The sequence below is a fragment of the Bombus vancouverensis genome, chromosome 18 (assembly GCF_051014615.1).
Source record: "Bombus vancouverensis nearcticus chromosome 18, iyBomVanc1_principal, whole genome shotgun sequence".
NCBI lineage: Eukaryota > Metazoa > Arthropoda > Insecta > Hymenoptera > Apidae > Bombus > Bombus vancouverensis.
This window is the reverse complement of record NC_134928.1, coordinates 4,464,033-4,483,018: the sequence shown is the minus strand read 5'-3', so window position 1 is coordinate 4,483,018 and position 18,986 is coordinate 4,464,033. Positions and strand designations below refer to the sequence as shown.

At 39.5% G+C, this 18,986-nt stretch overlaps 1 pseudogene; it reads right to left on the bottom strand.

Annotated features, from left to right (window-relative positions):
• Positions 1 to 18,578: 18,578 nt before the first annotated feature.
• LOC143304067 (U6atac minor spliceosomal RNA) lies at positions 18,579 to 18,678 on the bottom strand (annotated as a pseudogene).
• Positions 18,679 to 18,986: the final 308 nt, after the last annotated feature.

The window sequence follows — 18,986 nt, the reverse complement described above, 5'->3', positions numbered from 1 at the left end:
CATCGACTACGAAGCTAACGGACGCGCCTGGAATCGGATGCGCTAACATTGTTGCGTTAGCTAAGGCGCGTTTCGACTCGCGGAAGTTCTTTTCAATTTGATCGGACCACTCAATAGTCGCATTGCACATTGTTGTGCCTTTTAACAAGTCCTTGAGCGGTTGTAGAATTTGCGCTACCCCCGGTAGGAAACGTCGATAAAAGTTGATCATACCGAAGTATCTTTGCAGTTCCTTAACAGTACCAGGTCGCGGTGCTTTGATTATCGCGTCAACGCGTTCAGCCAGAGGTTTTGTCCCCTCCGCGGTAACGGTATAGCCAAGAAATTGAATTTCGCGCACGCCGAATTCGCATTTTGCGAGGTTTATAACAACCCCGTATTCGTCGAGGCGATTGAACAAAATCCGCAAGTGTTCGCGGTGTTGTTCCTCGGTATCGGACGCGATAAAAAAATCATCGATATACGCGTAGACGAAATCGAGGCCTCCCGTGATTTCGTCCACGAATCTTTGGCACGTTTGGGCGGCGTTTCGGAGCCCAATCATCATACTAGTCGCTTCGAAAAGGCCGAAAGGAGTAGTAATCGCAGTTTTCGGTACGTCCTCCGGCGCGATGGGAATTCGATGGTAAGCGCGCACGAGATCGATTTTGGAAAAAATCCGACATATAGACGGGCCAGTCTTCGTAGTTCTATAAATAGACTCATGGCTTCGAAACTCTGTTGTAGTGTAACGCTGCCAGAGTGTGGATCTGGATTAGTATACCCTTATATTTATACTTATACTTACAGTTACACTTATACTCAAATATATTTCTGTTACGCATTCATCATACGTGCCCCGAACAGATACCTTCAACAAAGATTTTTTTTCTTTTTTTTTCTTCGAAGATACATTTTTTTTTATTTTTATTTAAAATTTCACATTCACAATTTGTCCAATTTGGATATTTGGTAGAATTTTTTATGTGTTTGATTATCATGTGGGTGGCTACCCCCAATGGGGTACCATCTTCGTGTTTGTTAAGATATATCCTTTGTGAGATCTGCTGGGTGTTTCCTTTTTAGTCTTCTTTTTATGGTTGTGTTGATCGTTTTCGCTGCCAGCCGGTTCGGGTCAGTCGCCTAAATCCCAAGAAAGCAGCAGGGCACGACCTAATAGGCAACAACTAGATGGAGAACAAGTACTGCCCGAGCTGGGTGAAGTCTCGATTTATATACGTTTTGGTTTTAGGATGTTGAGGGGCTAGGTGTAGGTTATGATGTAGAAAAGTGTCCGAAGGTCGGCGGTCGCTGTATTATCACTGATGTAGGTTGAGATGTGATTGATGTCACAAGTGCTACGTCCACTAATACATTAAATCCCATTATAAGAGCCCTGCTCTAACGTACATATCTATCTTAACTTCGTGCGATAAGTGATTATCTAGTTATCTATGCTCAACAGTGTAATCTAAGTGTTGGAAATATATTATTTATAATTCTGTGAATCACAGTGTTATACAACCTCAATCACCCCTATTATCTCAACGGAAATCAGAGAATCGATCAATTCGTGGTGTCGATTGTTATAATCGTAACGGGAATTTAAGACTCCCGTTGACGTCTCTCCTCGCGACTGCGTCTCCCCGCGATTGGTCGAACTAACAGACTATTATTATAATTAAAAGCTATTACTTATAATTCTCAGTGAGAATTAATTATAAAATTCTTCCAAATAAAAAAGAAAGAAAAAGACTTCTTAAATGTCAGATTTTAAAAAGAGTACCGCACCGCATCGCACATTGGTGGTGCTTGGGAGGCACACTTGGAGCGTTAAGTGTTAAGAGGAGATATAAATTTGTAAATTTATCAAATTCAGAAATGTTATTTAGAAAAACTTCAATAACTTTGACATTTTTTAGGAAAAAACACGTTTTGCAACACACGTTCAATTCTTTTTTAGGTGCCAAACGGAAATGAAAAAGTTATCAATGTACAACGGAAGCTACCCACATTAAAAAGGAGAGCATGCACGCGCTAGCCTCCGCGGTACATCTCACGAACGCACGCTAGTGGGGATGTCGCTGGGCAACGGAGGGAAGAATCCGTTCGATCAATCACTTTATCTGTATGCGATTAATATCGTTGTGTAATATCGGAATATATTAAAGGTGTAATTTTGTCCGATTAATTATAATTTATTAATAATGGATTGAAAATACAGATATTAGTTAGACAGAGAAACGATGTTTGATTAACAGGAAAACTAAATGCAACGCTCGTATTTACAACAAATAACTTGACAACTATTTGGTAACTCTCTCTCTCTCTCTCTCTCTCTCTCTCTCTCTCTCTCACTAGCAACTCTACACTCGACAACACTCGCAACTCAATTCTAACGACTCTATGCTTCGACGTCTCGATCAACTCTGACCCCCAGTTCGCTGTGAAGTGCCGAAGCGTGTAGACGTGTCTCTAGTGCCCAGCGTAGTCCGAAAACAACACGTGTCGCCCAACCGTCGAAAGAGAACACAGCCAAGTGTCCCTTACCCTTTAGGGAGAAGAAAATCCCACGCACCTAACCCCAACCCGAATACTAGCCTCATAGCCTCACGACTAGTTGTTCATTCCGAATTAACTAGCTCGATGATGGCCCAGCAATCGCGACCAGGCTCTCCGGAGCAGACACGCAGCTACCCCGCGCTACCTCCCCCGTGGCAGAAGTGTAGCAGAACTCTCCGCACCAACGACGCTAATACTACAAAGAAAAGGAAAATAGAAACAACAACGCAAATAAACACTCACAACAGGTTCGCCGTATTGGAATCCCCAAATGACGCCATGGAAATCGTAGAACCGCCACCAAACCAACACTCACAGAGAATCCCCCTCCAATATTTGTGGACGACGTTGTCACAGACGAAATTCGAGCAACTGTATATAACAAACCGAAATTCCGAACGCCTTATCGCGTGTGACCGTCCGGTCAGCACCCGTTCTCAGCCGCCTGAGTGGCATTCGATCACTCCAGCCGTTCTCCGAATTTTACACTAAGTATAAACAAAACCTTCTCCCACTCCAACGAATGGAAGAATATAAATGCTCCCTTCAAAATCATCCAGTCAGTCTAATAAAAAAATTCTTAACTAATCCAAGTATCGAAAGTGTATCATCGCGAACCGAAAAAATTGTATAAATTGAGTAAAAAAATAAAAAGAACTTAATCTCCTTTTCGGAAATTAACAAGTTCCTTATTTTTACCTTAATTTTACACGACATTTTTGGCGATCCGTGCCAGGATCTATTCACTTCAGTGCAAACGAAATTACGATTTCGGCGTACGCGCATCATTGAAGATCGAAGGATCAACGGACCCAGTGCGAATCTTTGCTACTACGAAGCCCTGCAGCAACTTTCAACGTTCCATTACGGTGAAACTAGACGAGAGGACTACGGTCAGCGCAGAGCAAGCCTACGAATAAGATTCGGAATCTAGAACCAACCAGAGAGGAAACATCCCTGAGACTCCTCAACGGTCATAGCTACTACGGTAAGCTGAAAAATCTGGATTCATTTTCACGATACCGTGTGAGAAAACCCAGTTTCTCAAGCGCTTCGAGTCCAAATAGCAACAGTAGTTCAGACTCAATAAGCTCAATTAGAATCATGCCCACATCACGAAAAGACAAAGTCGAAACTATTGAAACCGTTTCTACAAACGGAGGTACGGACAATTCGATTCGTGCCATACTCGACGTAATTCAAAAACAAATTGAAATTCTTGCGCAACGTGTAGAAGAGACACAACGGACGGCCGACAGTGAAAATAAGAAGCGTGCAGCGGAAATAGAACTATTAGGCAAAAATATCTCTAAAATAAAAATAGGACGCGACGCTACTACAGAACTAGGCTCCCTTATTACTATGGACGAATCTGTTGCCGCGAGAGATAGAACTTCCCCACCATGCGTTCCAATTCGAACAGAAGAAGACAACCATCCCTCTTACGAAGACCGTCCACCGCAATTCGCCTCTCCGAGCTTACGGGCCAAAGACGCGATAGTATGTATTCCGCAATTAAACGGCGAAGACAATATCGGAGTAGAAGAATTCATACGCGAAGTACGCGAATTACGAGCCATGTGTAGCGAACCCACGTTACTATTAAAAATGATTAAAATCGGGAAAATCACGGGTAAAGCCGCAATGGCCATCTGCAATATATCGATATACGAATACGGACACCTGTACGATGCCCTAAGACGAAACGTAGCCACCCAAGACTCTGTTAGAGAACATCAAGACCAGCTACGCGAAACGAGACAGCGTCACGACGAAAGTGTGCAAAGTTATATCATCAGGTTCCGCAGAGCACTCAATAAGTTACAATACAGTATAACGAACGAATACCGTGACGAAATTACTAGACGAGCTATGAACGACAGGATTTTAAAAGACTCCGTGATCGATTTTATCCGAGGCCTGAAAGGCGAAATAGGACAATTACTACTCGCCAATCCACCATACAATATCCTTGAAGCCGAAAAGAAAGCCACCGACATCGAGCGATTCTTCAGGGAAGATCGAAATCGACGACTAAAACCAATAGAACGATTACGACTTCCTGAGCAGCAACGACTAACAACCAATAATCCTAATCCGATCACTAAAAAACCAACTCCAACACCCAATCCAATGCCAAGAAGCTTCCGACAAACCGAACAAATACCACTTGCCCAAAGGACACAATTAAAATGCTTCAAATGCAACCAAATCGGACATGTCTCCAGTCAATGTAAAAATTTTCGAACACCCAGCCAATTTCCGAGACCACCAGCAGTCCACAATCTCGAGACACACAAGGAAGAAATAGAGGAACCAATAGACCAGACCTACGAATTAACGCCACAACAGGAAGACTACCCACAGTACTTTTACGATCCGACGGACAGCGACATAAATTCCTCATTGACAGCGGAGCAGGAATTAATATACTCAAGCGAAGATGCGTATTACGACCAAGAATAACAAAAGAACGGAAATTCTCGATGGGACACTCTAAATTTAAAACCAACGAACACGCTTTGATAAAACTATTTGGCAAAATTCTAGAATTTTTTGTGGTAGAAGACAACTTTCCAATTATAGAAGACGGCATACTCGGTTTGCCAGCCCTATCTAAATTCAAATTTGAACTCTCGAATCAACAATTAAAACTTGACAATAATATATTTTTATTGCAACAGGAAAACGACGTACCTCCAAAACAAGCAGTGTCAAAAACAGTCTACCTGGAAGGAAAACCGACAACGATATGCTTTATCAATGGTGGTGAGTGCCCAGCCAAAATGACTAATTTTATCGAAAATTCAAATACGTATGATCAAGTCTCCACGTTTAAAGATTTAGTTAGACTTTCGCATATAGAGAAAACCCTCCGTGAACCAATCGAAAAGATATTGCTGTTCTACCTTGACGTATTCAATCTAGAGACCGACTTATTACCATGCACTAATCTTGCTAAACACACAATAACGTTAAAAGAAAATAAAATCATTAACACAAAATCTTACCGACCGCCTGAATGCCATAAAGAAGAAATCAAACGACAAATGGACGAAATGCTACAAAAGAACATTATAGAACCATCTGATTCTCCTTACAATTCACCAGTCTGGGTAGTACCAAAAAAGGCAGACGCCTCAGGGAAACAGAAATGGCGAATTGTAATAGACTTCAGAAAAATAAACGAACTAACTGACCAGGACGCATATCCATTACCTGACATAGACGACATACTATCCCAACTAGGCAACGCAAAATTCTTCTCAGCCCTCGATTTATCCTCCGGATTCCACCAAATCCCAATGGACATAGACTCTAAAAAGTACACAGCATTCTCCACACCACAAGGACACTATCATTACAATAGGATGCCATTCGGTTTAAAGAATGCACCTGCAACATTTCAACGCATGATGGATACCGCGCTAAGAGGACTCATAAATAAACATTGCTTCGTATATTTAGACGACATTATAATATTCGGACAGTCGATTGAAGAGCACAATAGCAACCTCGCGATAGTATTGCAACGCCTACGCGAACTCGAACTCAAAATACAGCCGGACAAATGCGAATTTCTCAAACCAGAATTAGAATATCTTGGACATATAGTAACCGCCGAAGGTGTAAAGCCAAATCCCAAAAAATTAGAAGCCGTTAGCAATTTCAAACAGCCACGTAATCCCACAGACATCAAATCGTTCTTAGGACTAGCAGGTTATTACCGTAAGTTCATCAGAAACTTTTCTAAGATCGCGAAACCATTGACCGAACTTACAAAAAAGGAGACACCATTTCATTGGACAGATAAAACCCAGGAAGCATTCCAGACATTAAAAGACAAACTCTGTTCATCACCCGTACTAAAATTCCCAGACTTTGCGAAACCATTCACATTAACGACTGACGCCAGTAACGAAGGTATAGGTGCAATCTTATCACAGGACGGACATCCGTGTTGTTATATCTCGCGAACTCTAAACCCACCGGAACGAAATTATTCCACTACAGAAAAAGAACTTTTAGCAATAGTATGGGCCGTGAAACGCCTCCGACAATATCTGTTAGAACGGAAATTCCTCATCCGAACCGATCACCAAGCACTAAAATGGTTACAGAATTGCAAAGACCCCTCATCACGCTTGATGAGATGGCGATTAAAACTAGAAGAATACGAATACGACATAGAATACACGAAGGGAAAAGATAATACTGCAGCCGACGCACTATCTAGAATACATGTTCTGACCAGACGACGCGAAAATTTGAACATAGAACTCGATAAAAAATATCACGATTGGGAAAAATCTACCGACGCGTTACCCAAAATTCTCAAAATGACTCCGAACCGTAAATCTTTCTATCAATTATCCAAAACAGAGCTAGGAAATTACGACAGAATCGAATGGTTAACTAAATTAAACGAAATTATTCATATAAACGAAAAGATAGGTATAGGCGACGACAGTTTCACAGAGACCGAAAAGAACGCGATCAAACAAATTTTACTATTCCTGAACGACACCGTAAAAGAATTAAATTTTGCATGGGAACCAATTCAAACATATAGCGACGAAGAAATAGACGAATTATTGAAAGAAAATCACGATTTAGTAGGACACCCCGGTATACAAAAGACATACGATCGCATTCGTGAACGGCACAGAGTACCAGATTTGATGAAACGTATACAACAACATATAGAATCATGCGACACCTGTCAAACATCTAAAACTACACGTATCAGACCGCGCGAAGAACCTTGTATCACCAACACACCCCTCGAACCAAACGATAAAATTGCTATGGACTTATTAGGCCCACTGAAAAAGACGAAAAAAAGGCAATCAGTACATTCTATCCATACATGACGAATTGACAAAATACTTAATACTCGTACCACTAAAAACTCAGCAAACGGAAACAATTTGGAACGCACTCTTGAATCATTACATTTACATCTTTTCCGCTCCAAAAAAGATATTAACTGACCGCGGACAGAATTTTATATCTAGTTTAATGCAACAGTACGAAGACGCGTTCAAAATCAAACATATCAAAACGACATCCTTCCACCCACAAAGTAACGGATCGTTAGAACGGACACACGCAGTAATAACAGACATGTTAAAATCGATACAGCGAAATTCGGATGAAGAATGGGACGATCAACTTAACTTTGTATGCCTTGCATATAACACAATGATACACGACTCTACTGGTTACACGCCATTCGAACTCACATTCGGACACCAAGCCAATCTTCCCTCCACAATATCCAAGAATCCCCAACGCACATACGCAGACGAAGTCACGTTCCGCAAAAAGGAATGGGACTCTAGACTCCGACACGCTCGCGAAACATTGATCAAAAGTAAACAGCGATATCAGCGCGATCAAAAACGTAAAATTATAAAACCTCAATCAGTTTTCAAAGAAGGAGACTCTGTTTTAATACATAACGATCATAAAAGGCATAAACTTGATGTGGAATGGTTAGGACCGTACACGATTGATAAAGTATGTACTCCATACTATCTGATTCAAGACAAAAAGATACACGGTAATCGTTTAAAACCTTACTTTCCAGGTCGACGCTCCTCTTTGCCGGAATAGTATCCGCGCAAATAAATATTACACCATTAGAAGGAAACTCTGTATTCGTAGAAAACATAGGAAAAGGATATTTATACAGCAACACTGCCAATGTAATAGTAGGATTAGACACTAGCGACATATACGAACAGATAAGCGCAATAGAATCATATAAATTAACAATAGACTCACGTGCAATCAGCAAACAATACGTCGAAGAGTTAGGCGGATTACAAAATCGCATCAATAACCTAAAACAACTCGCAAAACACTTGAAAGCGTTAACACATACCCGGAGCACACGAGGTTTGCTTAACATCATAGGTTCCGTATCGAAAAGTCTGTTCGGGACTCTCCACGATGATGATCTTACGCTCATAAACAAAAATATGGACAAACTATTCGATGATAATAATAAAATCAAGACCATAATAGCTAATCAAACAGCACTTATTAGAAAAATTGTAAACTCAGAAAACCTAAACCACTTAGAGAGATCATATAGTGATATATTAAAATTACAACAGCAGGCAAATATCGATAGATCTATGCTTAAGATGATCATGAAAGTCGACACCGCGATGCAAACTTTACACTTCCAATTAGATGAAATACTTAACGTCATGATATTAGGCAAACAAGGAATAATTAGTCCACAAATACTTGACCCCAATGAATTCATAGAAAATTACGCCAAGGCAATAGGTAGCCAGATGTACAACACCGCGATTTCTGCCAAAACCGAACATTTTCAATTCATACTCGACATCAGTGATCTTAAAATCTTCACAATAGATGACAAAATATTTTTCAAAATCATAGTACCTTTAGTCTCTAACACAGAATGGAACATATTACAAGTATATCCTATCCCGAGTAAAAGAAATGGAGTATTTTTGGCTCGAGTAGTCGAACATCAGATATATTTAACTTCAGGTCTTTCATTTATAAACGCTGATATCGAGTATTTCAACAAACTTTGTAAGAATCGAGCCGGAACCACTATATGCAAACAAACACTACCAATCCATGACAGAAATTCAAAAACCGATTGTCGCAGCGAAATAATAAATTTCAAACCACACATTGAACATTGTCAAATAACTGTACTTAAGATTGAAGACATTAGCTTTATACCGCTCAAAACTAGCAACTGTTACATTGCGATACCAGCAAATCCGATAGAAATAGACACAATTTGCCAAACGAAACATACCTTACAAAAACTTGACAAGCCTTCCATCATAAGAGCTAACACTTCTTGCGATATATTGTACAAAGACGAACACATGCGTATAGGCGAAACAAAAAACGAAGTCATATACGAAATCAAAACAAAAACCCTAGCGCTCAAAACAAACGATAGCTTCACTCATCTATTAGATAAACTCGAGCGAGCACCGAAAATAATAGATAATTTACAAGGCTATAAAACAACGATCGATAAAATAGGCGACGAGATAGAAACTCTTAATTTCGAACACAGAATTAAAAATATACAGTATTGGGGACTAACCACGCTCCAGATATTAGGGTACATAGCATTAGGCATACTAGGTATATATGGATTAAACAAAATAGGGGTATTCAAATGCATCAGGAAATGTATACCGAACAAATTATGTATCAATTTATTTTGCTGCCGAAATGAAACTGTAATCAACAGCCACAATGCGACAGCCCCACCAGTACCACTCACCCTGGGCTCAACACCCAACATCTATATTCCAACCAACACATACCACTCAGATGGAGAGGAGGAATCAGCTGTAATTTTCAAGCCACGTCAAGTCCGATTCCACAAAAGTCTTCTGAAGAAAACTTGAGGGATCAAGTTCAATCTAAGAAGGGGGGAATGTCACAGACGAAATTCGAGCAACTGTATATAACAAACCGAAATTCCGAACGCCTTATCGCGTGTGACCGTCCGGTCAGCACCCGTTCTCAGCCGCCTGAGTGGCATTCGATCACTCCAGCCGTTCTCCGAATTTTACACTAAGTATAAACAAAACCTTCTCCCACTCCAACGAATGGAAGAATATAAATGCTCCCTTCAAAATCATCCAGTCAGTCTAATAAAAAAATTCTTAACTAATCCAAGTATCGAAAGTGTATCATCGCGAACCGAAAAAATTGTATAAATTGAGTAAAAAAATAAAAAGAACTTAATCTCCTTTTCGGAAATTAACAAGTTCCTTATTTTTACCTTAATTTTACACGACAACGTCATCGACATACAGACAATGATCAAGTCCCTAGAGAGAGAGATATCTGCAAGGAGGAATATATCCTTAAGATAAGTAACAATAAAGTAAAAATACTGCCGACGAACCCAGAAGCTTACAGAATACTCACCAAGACACTCAGGACCCTGAACGCCAACTTCCACACCTACCAACTCAAACAGGAAAGGCCTTTCCGGGTGGTCCTACGAAACATACACCACTCAGCAGACATAGACGAACTCAAATACGAACTCTCAAAACTCGGCCACGAAGTCATAAACGTAAGTAATATAAGGCATAGAGTCTCGAAAGACCCGTTATCCTTATTCTTCCTAGACATTAAACAAAAGCCGAACAATAAAGAAATCTACAACATCAGTCGCCTAATGAACGCGATAGTAAAGATCGAACCACCGCTTGTAAAAAAAGAAATAGTGCAATGCAAAAGGTGCCAAAGGTACGGTCATACGCAGAAATACTGCAACCATACTTTCCGCTGCGTTAAATGCGCAGGCACTCACTCCACTGACCAGTGCGCCAAATCACCGGAAACCCCAGCGAAATGCATCCACTGCCAAGGGGACCACCCTGCCAACTACAAAGACTGCCCAGCATATAAAACACTATACACGAACAGGTACCCTAAGCTCAGAGCAAAAGAGGTATCCAACCAAACACCCAGCCCACCGAAATTCACGACTACCCCAACCCCCTCAACCAACCAAACACCCAGTCCTACCAAATTCATCTCCACCTCAACCTCCTATGCCCAAGCAGTACAAGGCATCCAAAATAACCCGAACAGCCAAAGGTACCTTCCCCAAAACAGTGTCCCCAACCCACCTAACACAGACAACTCCTCAAGGCTTGAAAAGCTAATAGAGAAACAATCAGAGCAAATAAATCACTTGCTATCGCTACTAACACTCATCGTGGAAAAATTAGCACGCCCCGACTCAAAATAAAACCAAGGCGCATAGCACTCTGGAACGCCAACGGTCTAGCGCAACACAAACTTGAACTAGAACTCTTCTTAAAACACCAGCAAATCGACGTAATGCTCGTATCGGAAACCCACTTCACCGACAAGAGCTACCTGAAAATAAATGGTTACAAATTCTACCATACCCAACACCCCAGCGAAAAGGCCCACGGTGGCACCGGAATAATAATCAAAGCAAGTATTAAGCACTACGAACTTCCATCATTCCAGAAAGACTACCTCCAAGCAACAAACGTAGCAATAGAAGACTGTCATGGCTCAATCACCACCTCAGCAGTATACTGCCCTCCCAGACACTCCATCGCCAAAGAAGACTTTGATAACTTTCTGGACACCCTGGGCAATAGATTCATAGTTGGAGGAGACTATAACACCAAGCACATCCAATGGGGCAGCAGACTGGTTACAGCAAGAGGCAAAAACCTCTTAAACAGCATAATAAACAACAACTACCTCACCACATACGAACCCACATACTGGCCCACTGACACCAACAAAATACCCGACCTTCTCGACTTCTTCATAACTAAAAATATCCCATCAAGACACGTCCAGATCAACTCCTCGGCTGATCTCTCCTCTGATCATTCTCCCGTGATAGCAACAGTCAGTTCAACAATCATCGAGAATACACCTAATGGCTCCATTCACAACCAACACACCAACTGGCAGCTCTTCAGAGAAGTCTTTACAAACTCAACCTCAGCCTTCACCCCACTAAAAACAAAGGAAGATATCGAAGCAGCCACGGAATACTTAAACACGAGCATAATAAACGCAATCCGCCTCTCCACACCGACAAAGCCATCCAACAGCAAACAAGAATATCCCCAATACATACTAAAAAAAATAGCAGAAAAACGTAGACTAAGAAGAGTATGGCAGACCCATAGAACACCGGATGACAAACGCAAACTAAACAACGCAACTAGAAAGCTATCCAGAAACTTAAAAAACTATAAAAACGACTGTTTCCATAAATACCTCGCCAGCTTATCCCCCACAGCCGACTCCAACTACTCACTATGGAAGGCCTCCAGGCAACTCACACGCCCCCCACAAATAATCCCACCTATCCGCCGTCCGCAAGGTGGATGGGCGCGAAGCCCTATAGAAAAAGCCGACCTGTTTGCTAAACACTTGTCAAAAGTATTCAAACCCCATTCCCCCAAAGCCGCCGCGGACGTTACTGAATACCTACACACCCCCTTCCAAATGTCCCCTCCTATCGAACCCTTCTCCTCTGCAGAGACTATAGAAACAATCAGTCGCCTAAACCCCAAGAAAGCAGCAGGACACGACCTAACAGGCAATAAAGCAATCAAGGAACTTCCCACAAAAGGGATAGCACTCATCACATGGATTTTTAATGCTATCCTTCGCCTGGAACACTATCCTAAGGCCTGGAAAATCTCATTGATTACCCTCATCCCTAAACCCGGTAAACCGATATACGAAACCAGCTCCTATCGCCCAATCAGTCTTTTACCTACCCTGTCCAAACTATTCGAGAAGATGCTCACGAACCGACTCCTTCCAATCCTAGAGAACTTGAAAACACTCCCAGATCACCAATTCGGCTTCCGAAAACATCATTCTACAGTAGAGCAAATCCACCGCTTAACTCATACGATCAGCCAAACACTCGAAAAGAAAAAATATTGCTCAGCGGTTTTCCTAGACATCCAACAGGCATTCGACAAAGTATGGCATGAAGGGCTACTATACAAGATTAAAAAGATCCTACCTCACCCCTACTACTCCATCCTAAAATCTTACCTAACCAATAGACAATTCATGGTTAAATGCCTAGACGCCACTTCCGCAACATTCCCAATAGAAGCCGGCATACCCCAAGGTAGTGTCCTCGGACCCCTACTGTACTCCATCTACACTGCCGACCTACCTATATCAAACGATATAACAATAGCGACATTTGCAGACGACACAGCGCTATTAGCTACCCACGCAGACCCGGTAATAGCCTCATCCACTCTCCAGCGAAGTCTCGACTGCATGGAAAAGTGGTTTCACAAATGGGGCTTCAAAGTCAACGAAAAGAAATCCTCACATGTAACCTTCACGCTCCGAAAACAATCCTGCCCCCAGGTCACCATCAACAATGCAACAGTTCCTAGCAGGGACACAGTCCGATACCTGGGCATGACCCTGGACAGGAGACTAACGTGGAAGACACACATCTCAGATAAAACGAAGCAACTAAAGGACAAACTAAAAAGACTCTATTGGCTCACGGGCGGACGCTCCAAACTAAACATACAGAATAAAATTACCCTCTACAAGACCGTAATAAAACCTGTCTGGACCTACGGAATCCAACTATGGGGAACAGCAAGTAACTCCAACATCGAAATACTCCAACGCTTTCAATCGAAAACGCTAAGATCCCTAATTGACGCACCTTGGTATGTAACCAATGAAACAATACACCGCGACCTCAAGATACCCACCGTCAAAGAGGAAATAGCAAAATATAGCGACAGATATAGCAAAAGAATCAACAAACACCGAAACCCCCTAATCACTGGACTACTCGATACGACGGACCAGATTCGCAGGCTGAAGAGGCACTACCCGCTAGACCTAAACGTTAGATTCATTTAATTATCCAAATTAAGCATTTGCACTTACTTATAATACTTATAAATTATACCTATCTATAATAAGTATTAACTTATTGTAAATAAACAGCCATGTCACTGCGCCACGCCAGAAAAATTACTGAAAATTCTCAACGCGAGAATTGATTGTAATTTCAACAAATAAAAAAAAAAAAAAAAAAACTGATGTTTTGTAATGTTATACATCTATTTGACGTTTACGAATCTTCTAACCACTTAATATTGGTTTTCACGTTAATTAGTCTTATTTTCGTACGTGAATTCTCCAAATCTACTTTTGTTCCTCTTTTCCTTTTTAGTGTGGGAAGCTTCCATTGTACATTGATAACTTTTTGTTGTTGCAAAACAAGTTTTTTCCTAAAAAATGTCAAAGTTTTTCAAGTATTTCTGAATAATATTTTTGTATTTGATAAATTTACAAATTTATATCTCCTCTTAACATTTAACGCTCCAAGTGTGCCTCTCAAGCACCACCTATGTGCGGTGCGGTGCGGTACCTTTTTTAAAATCTGGTACTTAAAAACTTTTTTCCTTTTTTTTTTTAATTGAAAGAATTTTACAACCAATTCTCATGGAGAATTATAAGTAATAGCTTTTAATTATAGTAATAGCCGATTAATAGTCTATCAGTCGGTAAGTGTCGACGACAAAAAAGCGATTATTCGGCTATCGGTCGGTAAAGTGTTAAAAACTTGCAAATCGAAGTATAATGAGAATAAGTTGGAGTTGTCGGTCGATATTCACAATTAAAAGTGGGAGCGTTAAAGGTTAAAAATGAGAATAATTAACGTTAAATTTCTATTTGTGTTCAAAATTTTAATCAACTTATTCTTTATATATTCTTTATATATATATGTCGGGTTAAGATCGGAATTTTGGGCGCGTGATAACTCTTCGCGTGGACTAGCCATCGTTTCACAAAGCCGAGATTATATGTACACGTATATACAAGACTATCACTAAGCTTAACAAATAATTAAGTCTAATGAATAATAAATTTGATAAACAATGAAGTTAATGAATAATATGATTTACGAATAATGAATTTAATGTACACTATTAACAATGTTTTTGTTGGGTTCAAACGAATCCACGGCCAACGAGATAACTCTTTACTAAGCGTAAAAAATAATCTTAGGCGCAAAATACGATTGACGAAAATACTCGATGCGTCACTCTCCAAGGCAATCGCACGAATGCCAGCCTCGCCTGCAATTCGATACGCACTCGTTAGAAGCATCGAAAAGTTCGGAACGCCGTTGCTAGGTAGTTTCTGCCTGGAGTTTGTTTATTGATACAATGTATGTCCCATTGTCTCGGCACCTTCGAGGTAACCTCACACGTGGCTAGGCCCGCTCTAGAGGGCGCATGCCGCCACGATCACACTTCTCGGAAAACCCATACAACCACTCCAGACCTCCCTTAGGCAAAACGTTTATCTCGTGACCGTGGCTACGTTCGGCGACCAATTGTCACCTCGAACCCAATCTCGCTATCACAAATTTTAAACAATTACAGCTATAATAAAATATAGGCTAAAGTACTAGAGGATGTTCCCAAAATTTCCAAGGAAAGGCTTCGGCTTTCCTTTTACCTCCGACATATACATATATACGTATGTAAGTATACACACGTATACATATAATATCAATTACGATGCTTATAATGACAATAATACTACTTATAGTTTCTGTCTTCATTTCTAGTTATAAAATACATTTCACTGTTAGTGTCAAAGATTGAAATATCATATTTGCATAATTTCTTACACTTCGATACAGGTAGGAAAACATTGCCATCTCTGCAGAAAAATTATTTCAGCTGTATTTTAAATAGTAATAATTTAAATTCTATTTTTCATCTATATTTTTTATTTTCATTTATTTTTTATTTCTATCATTTTTGTTTATTGCAATGAAGTTATCATATCAAACTATTTGTGAAAATTATATACAATGAAGATAATAGTATACACGACGAAATAGAAAATTTTGTTTAAAATTTGTCATCATGTCATGTTAGATTGTATGAATATGTATCGAAAAGATAACATTTTTCTTTTTTTTTTATTTGGAAGAATTTTACAATCAATTCTCTTTGAGAATTATAAGTAAATTATTCTGGTGTGGTATAACTTGAATAATAAATGTTTATCGTATGTTTGATTCTGGTTGAATCTAATGCTTAATTCTAGAAAACATAACATGTATGTAGATTAATTATTTTTCAAAACGTACACTATAAATATCTGTGCAAAATTTTTCATGATTTCCTATGAATTAATATATTTTGAAATCTGTCGGAATTAACTAAATATTTTTGCTTCTTTCGTAGATTCTGCAGATGTATTAAGGGAATGCCCTGAATTAGAATGTTCTAAAACAGCGTCTTTTTGTGATTTTTTTTAGAAGGGTAAGAAAGAAACGAATTTGTTGAATTTTGAGATATGATTTTATATATATTTAACGAACACAAATCTTTTTTTAAGTAAAAAGAAAAATTATAACAGATTTCTAATCCTATTTCATGAGCTGCAGTTTTCAATCGGCGTGAAAGATCCACCTCGTAATTCTTGACTGAAACGAAAAACCAAAAAAGGATTAAAATTATTATATATTCTCCTTCTCGATGAACTAAAAAAGTTCATCAAACAGTTTATTTAAATAATTGTTATAGCACCTTAATGTTTATTTTTTCTTTTTATAAGACACATTTTTTTCTTTAAACCCGCTAAAATTTTTAATTGCACGCTATTTTCTGCCCTTTTTTTATCTCTGTTATTGTTGTTATCTTGTTATCTTATTACATTCATCCATGCATTTTTACTCTCTATTCCGAGATAAATCTCAACAGCTTTTGATGTACAGAAAACGAATATTTAGAAAAATATAAATGTGTGTAAAAATAAGAATGATGTAATGTATGGTAATAGTGTAATACTAAAACATTAATGTTTTTCGATGCTTCAATTATAGATTATTGAAAGTATATTGTTAAGTAAAAAAGATTGGAAAAATATGAAACCAACACCACTTCTTGGATAGTTTCTGTGAGCGTTGTTACTGCTTGATCGATGTGTTCGGGTGTTTTCAGTGGGATGTTGCAGTTGATTTTGCTCTCTATTATTTCTTTGCTCTCTATTATTTCTTTGCCATTTGGTGGTTTTATTGCATAGCTTCTCTGTGCTGCTGTAAAGTATTGGTTTGTTTCTGTATGTAATTATTATGGGCGTATGGTCGAAGGTAAGCTCGAGGCTGGGTGCTATGTTTAGTTTATTTCTGTTTAGATTTATAACGGGCCCTCGAGCTAGCTGAACATGTACTGCGGAGACGCATCGACATCTGGCAATCATCTTACTCGAAGAATAGGGTCTGCGTGTGGCGAGCTACCGGACAGAGGCAGTTGGAATGTTTACTGTTGAGTGTTACAACTATTTCCTTTTCAAGGAGAGCTATAGAATTATTCCATGCCTTTGTTAGACAAAGCGTTCATCCCGTGACCGCGGCTACGTTCGGCGACTGGCTGTCGCCTCGAGCCCAAGCTCATTATCACAACTCTCAAACAATTACAATCGGATTGAATAACTACAATTGTTTAATTACAGCTACAGTAGACTCTAGGTTACAATGTTAGGGAATTATCCAAAATTCGAAAGGCTCCGGTGTTCTTTCATCTCCGACATATATAACCTTGGTTATGAATATTTTAAATCGGCACAATAATTGTTAAAAGTATATATCAAACATTTGTCGTACAGTAATACGCATGATCGGTAAATATTTCTTATGCTAATCTATAAATCTAAGGAATCTCAGAAAATAAATGCTTTAGATGGAATATATCCGGATTTGCAGATAACTTCTAGATACTGTTCAGTTTGAAAACAAAGACAAGGAATATATGGATTATGTGGAACATCTCGTATCTTATTCCAAAAATTACGAGCTGATGTGGTACATTCTACGTGTTAGTTGGTTTATTAAAGAGAGGAGTGATAAAAATGTAACAGTCAGTGTATATTAAAATCACTTTAAATACAAGTACAAAGATAGTGTATGCCAGTTGTAATAGTCGCACCTTCAACTCTACGCTTGCTATTCCACTGTATGACCTGTTATAATGATCGTCCTAGAAAGGACGTTCGTCTATTCGTATCGAACGATGGCATTATAAAAATTTCAAATGTCACTCCGGATGACGATTAGAAAGAACGACGATAATGTTTTGTTCGGAATTTGTTTACCTTTAGACCTAGCAGAGCAAAACAACGTTGTCACTCCAAGGCACAACAATACGATCCGCCTTAAACGTATGTAAGTACATCTCTGACAATCGTCTGTTCCAGTAGCAAACTGTAGACGCAAGTATATTGCAATCAATTTCGATCATGTTTAAGAAATGTCGACAAACTCTTTTGTGTCTTTTCAAACGAATGAAACTCTATTAGAATATATTGCGAATAAATGTGTTCTGTATTTTTGTGCAGCATGCAAAGTTTAAAAGGATATATTAATCCTTTCTTCTTATTTATACAATTGATATACAATATAACACGTTTGGATATTGATCAAAAATTCATTTTTTATGAAAATAATCTCACCTAACCATTTATATATGTGTTCCATCCTTGTCTACGGGAGTGTTAAGCATGTCTCCTTCCGTACTACAAAAAAAAATTTTTTTTTTTTTTTTACGTGGAGGAAATCTTCATAGACACCTTACAACCCTGTGGGGACGGGCAGAAGGTAGTGCCGGATTCTTACCGGCTAAAACCTCCACGGGCGGGACGACGGTAGACTAGTGCGCGAGTGTGGCCCTCGGGCCCCCGGGTGCTTAACACCAAACACACCTTTACCAAGCGCACTCCCCGAAAGTACGCCCACACCACAAGCAAGGGAGGGGCTGGCCGCTTGCCTGTTGTAAGCAGAAATTTTGGTTTTCCGTCCCTTTAATCTCGGATCTTTACATACCGAGGAT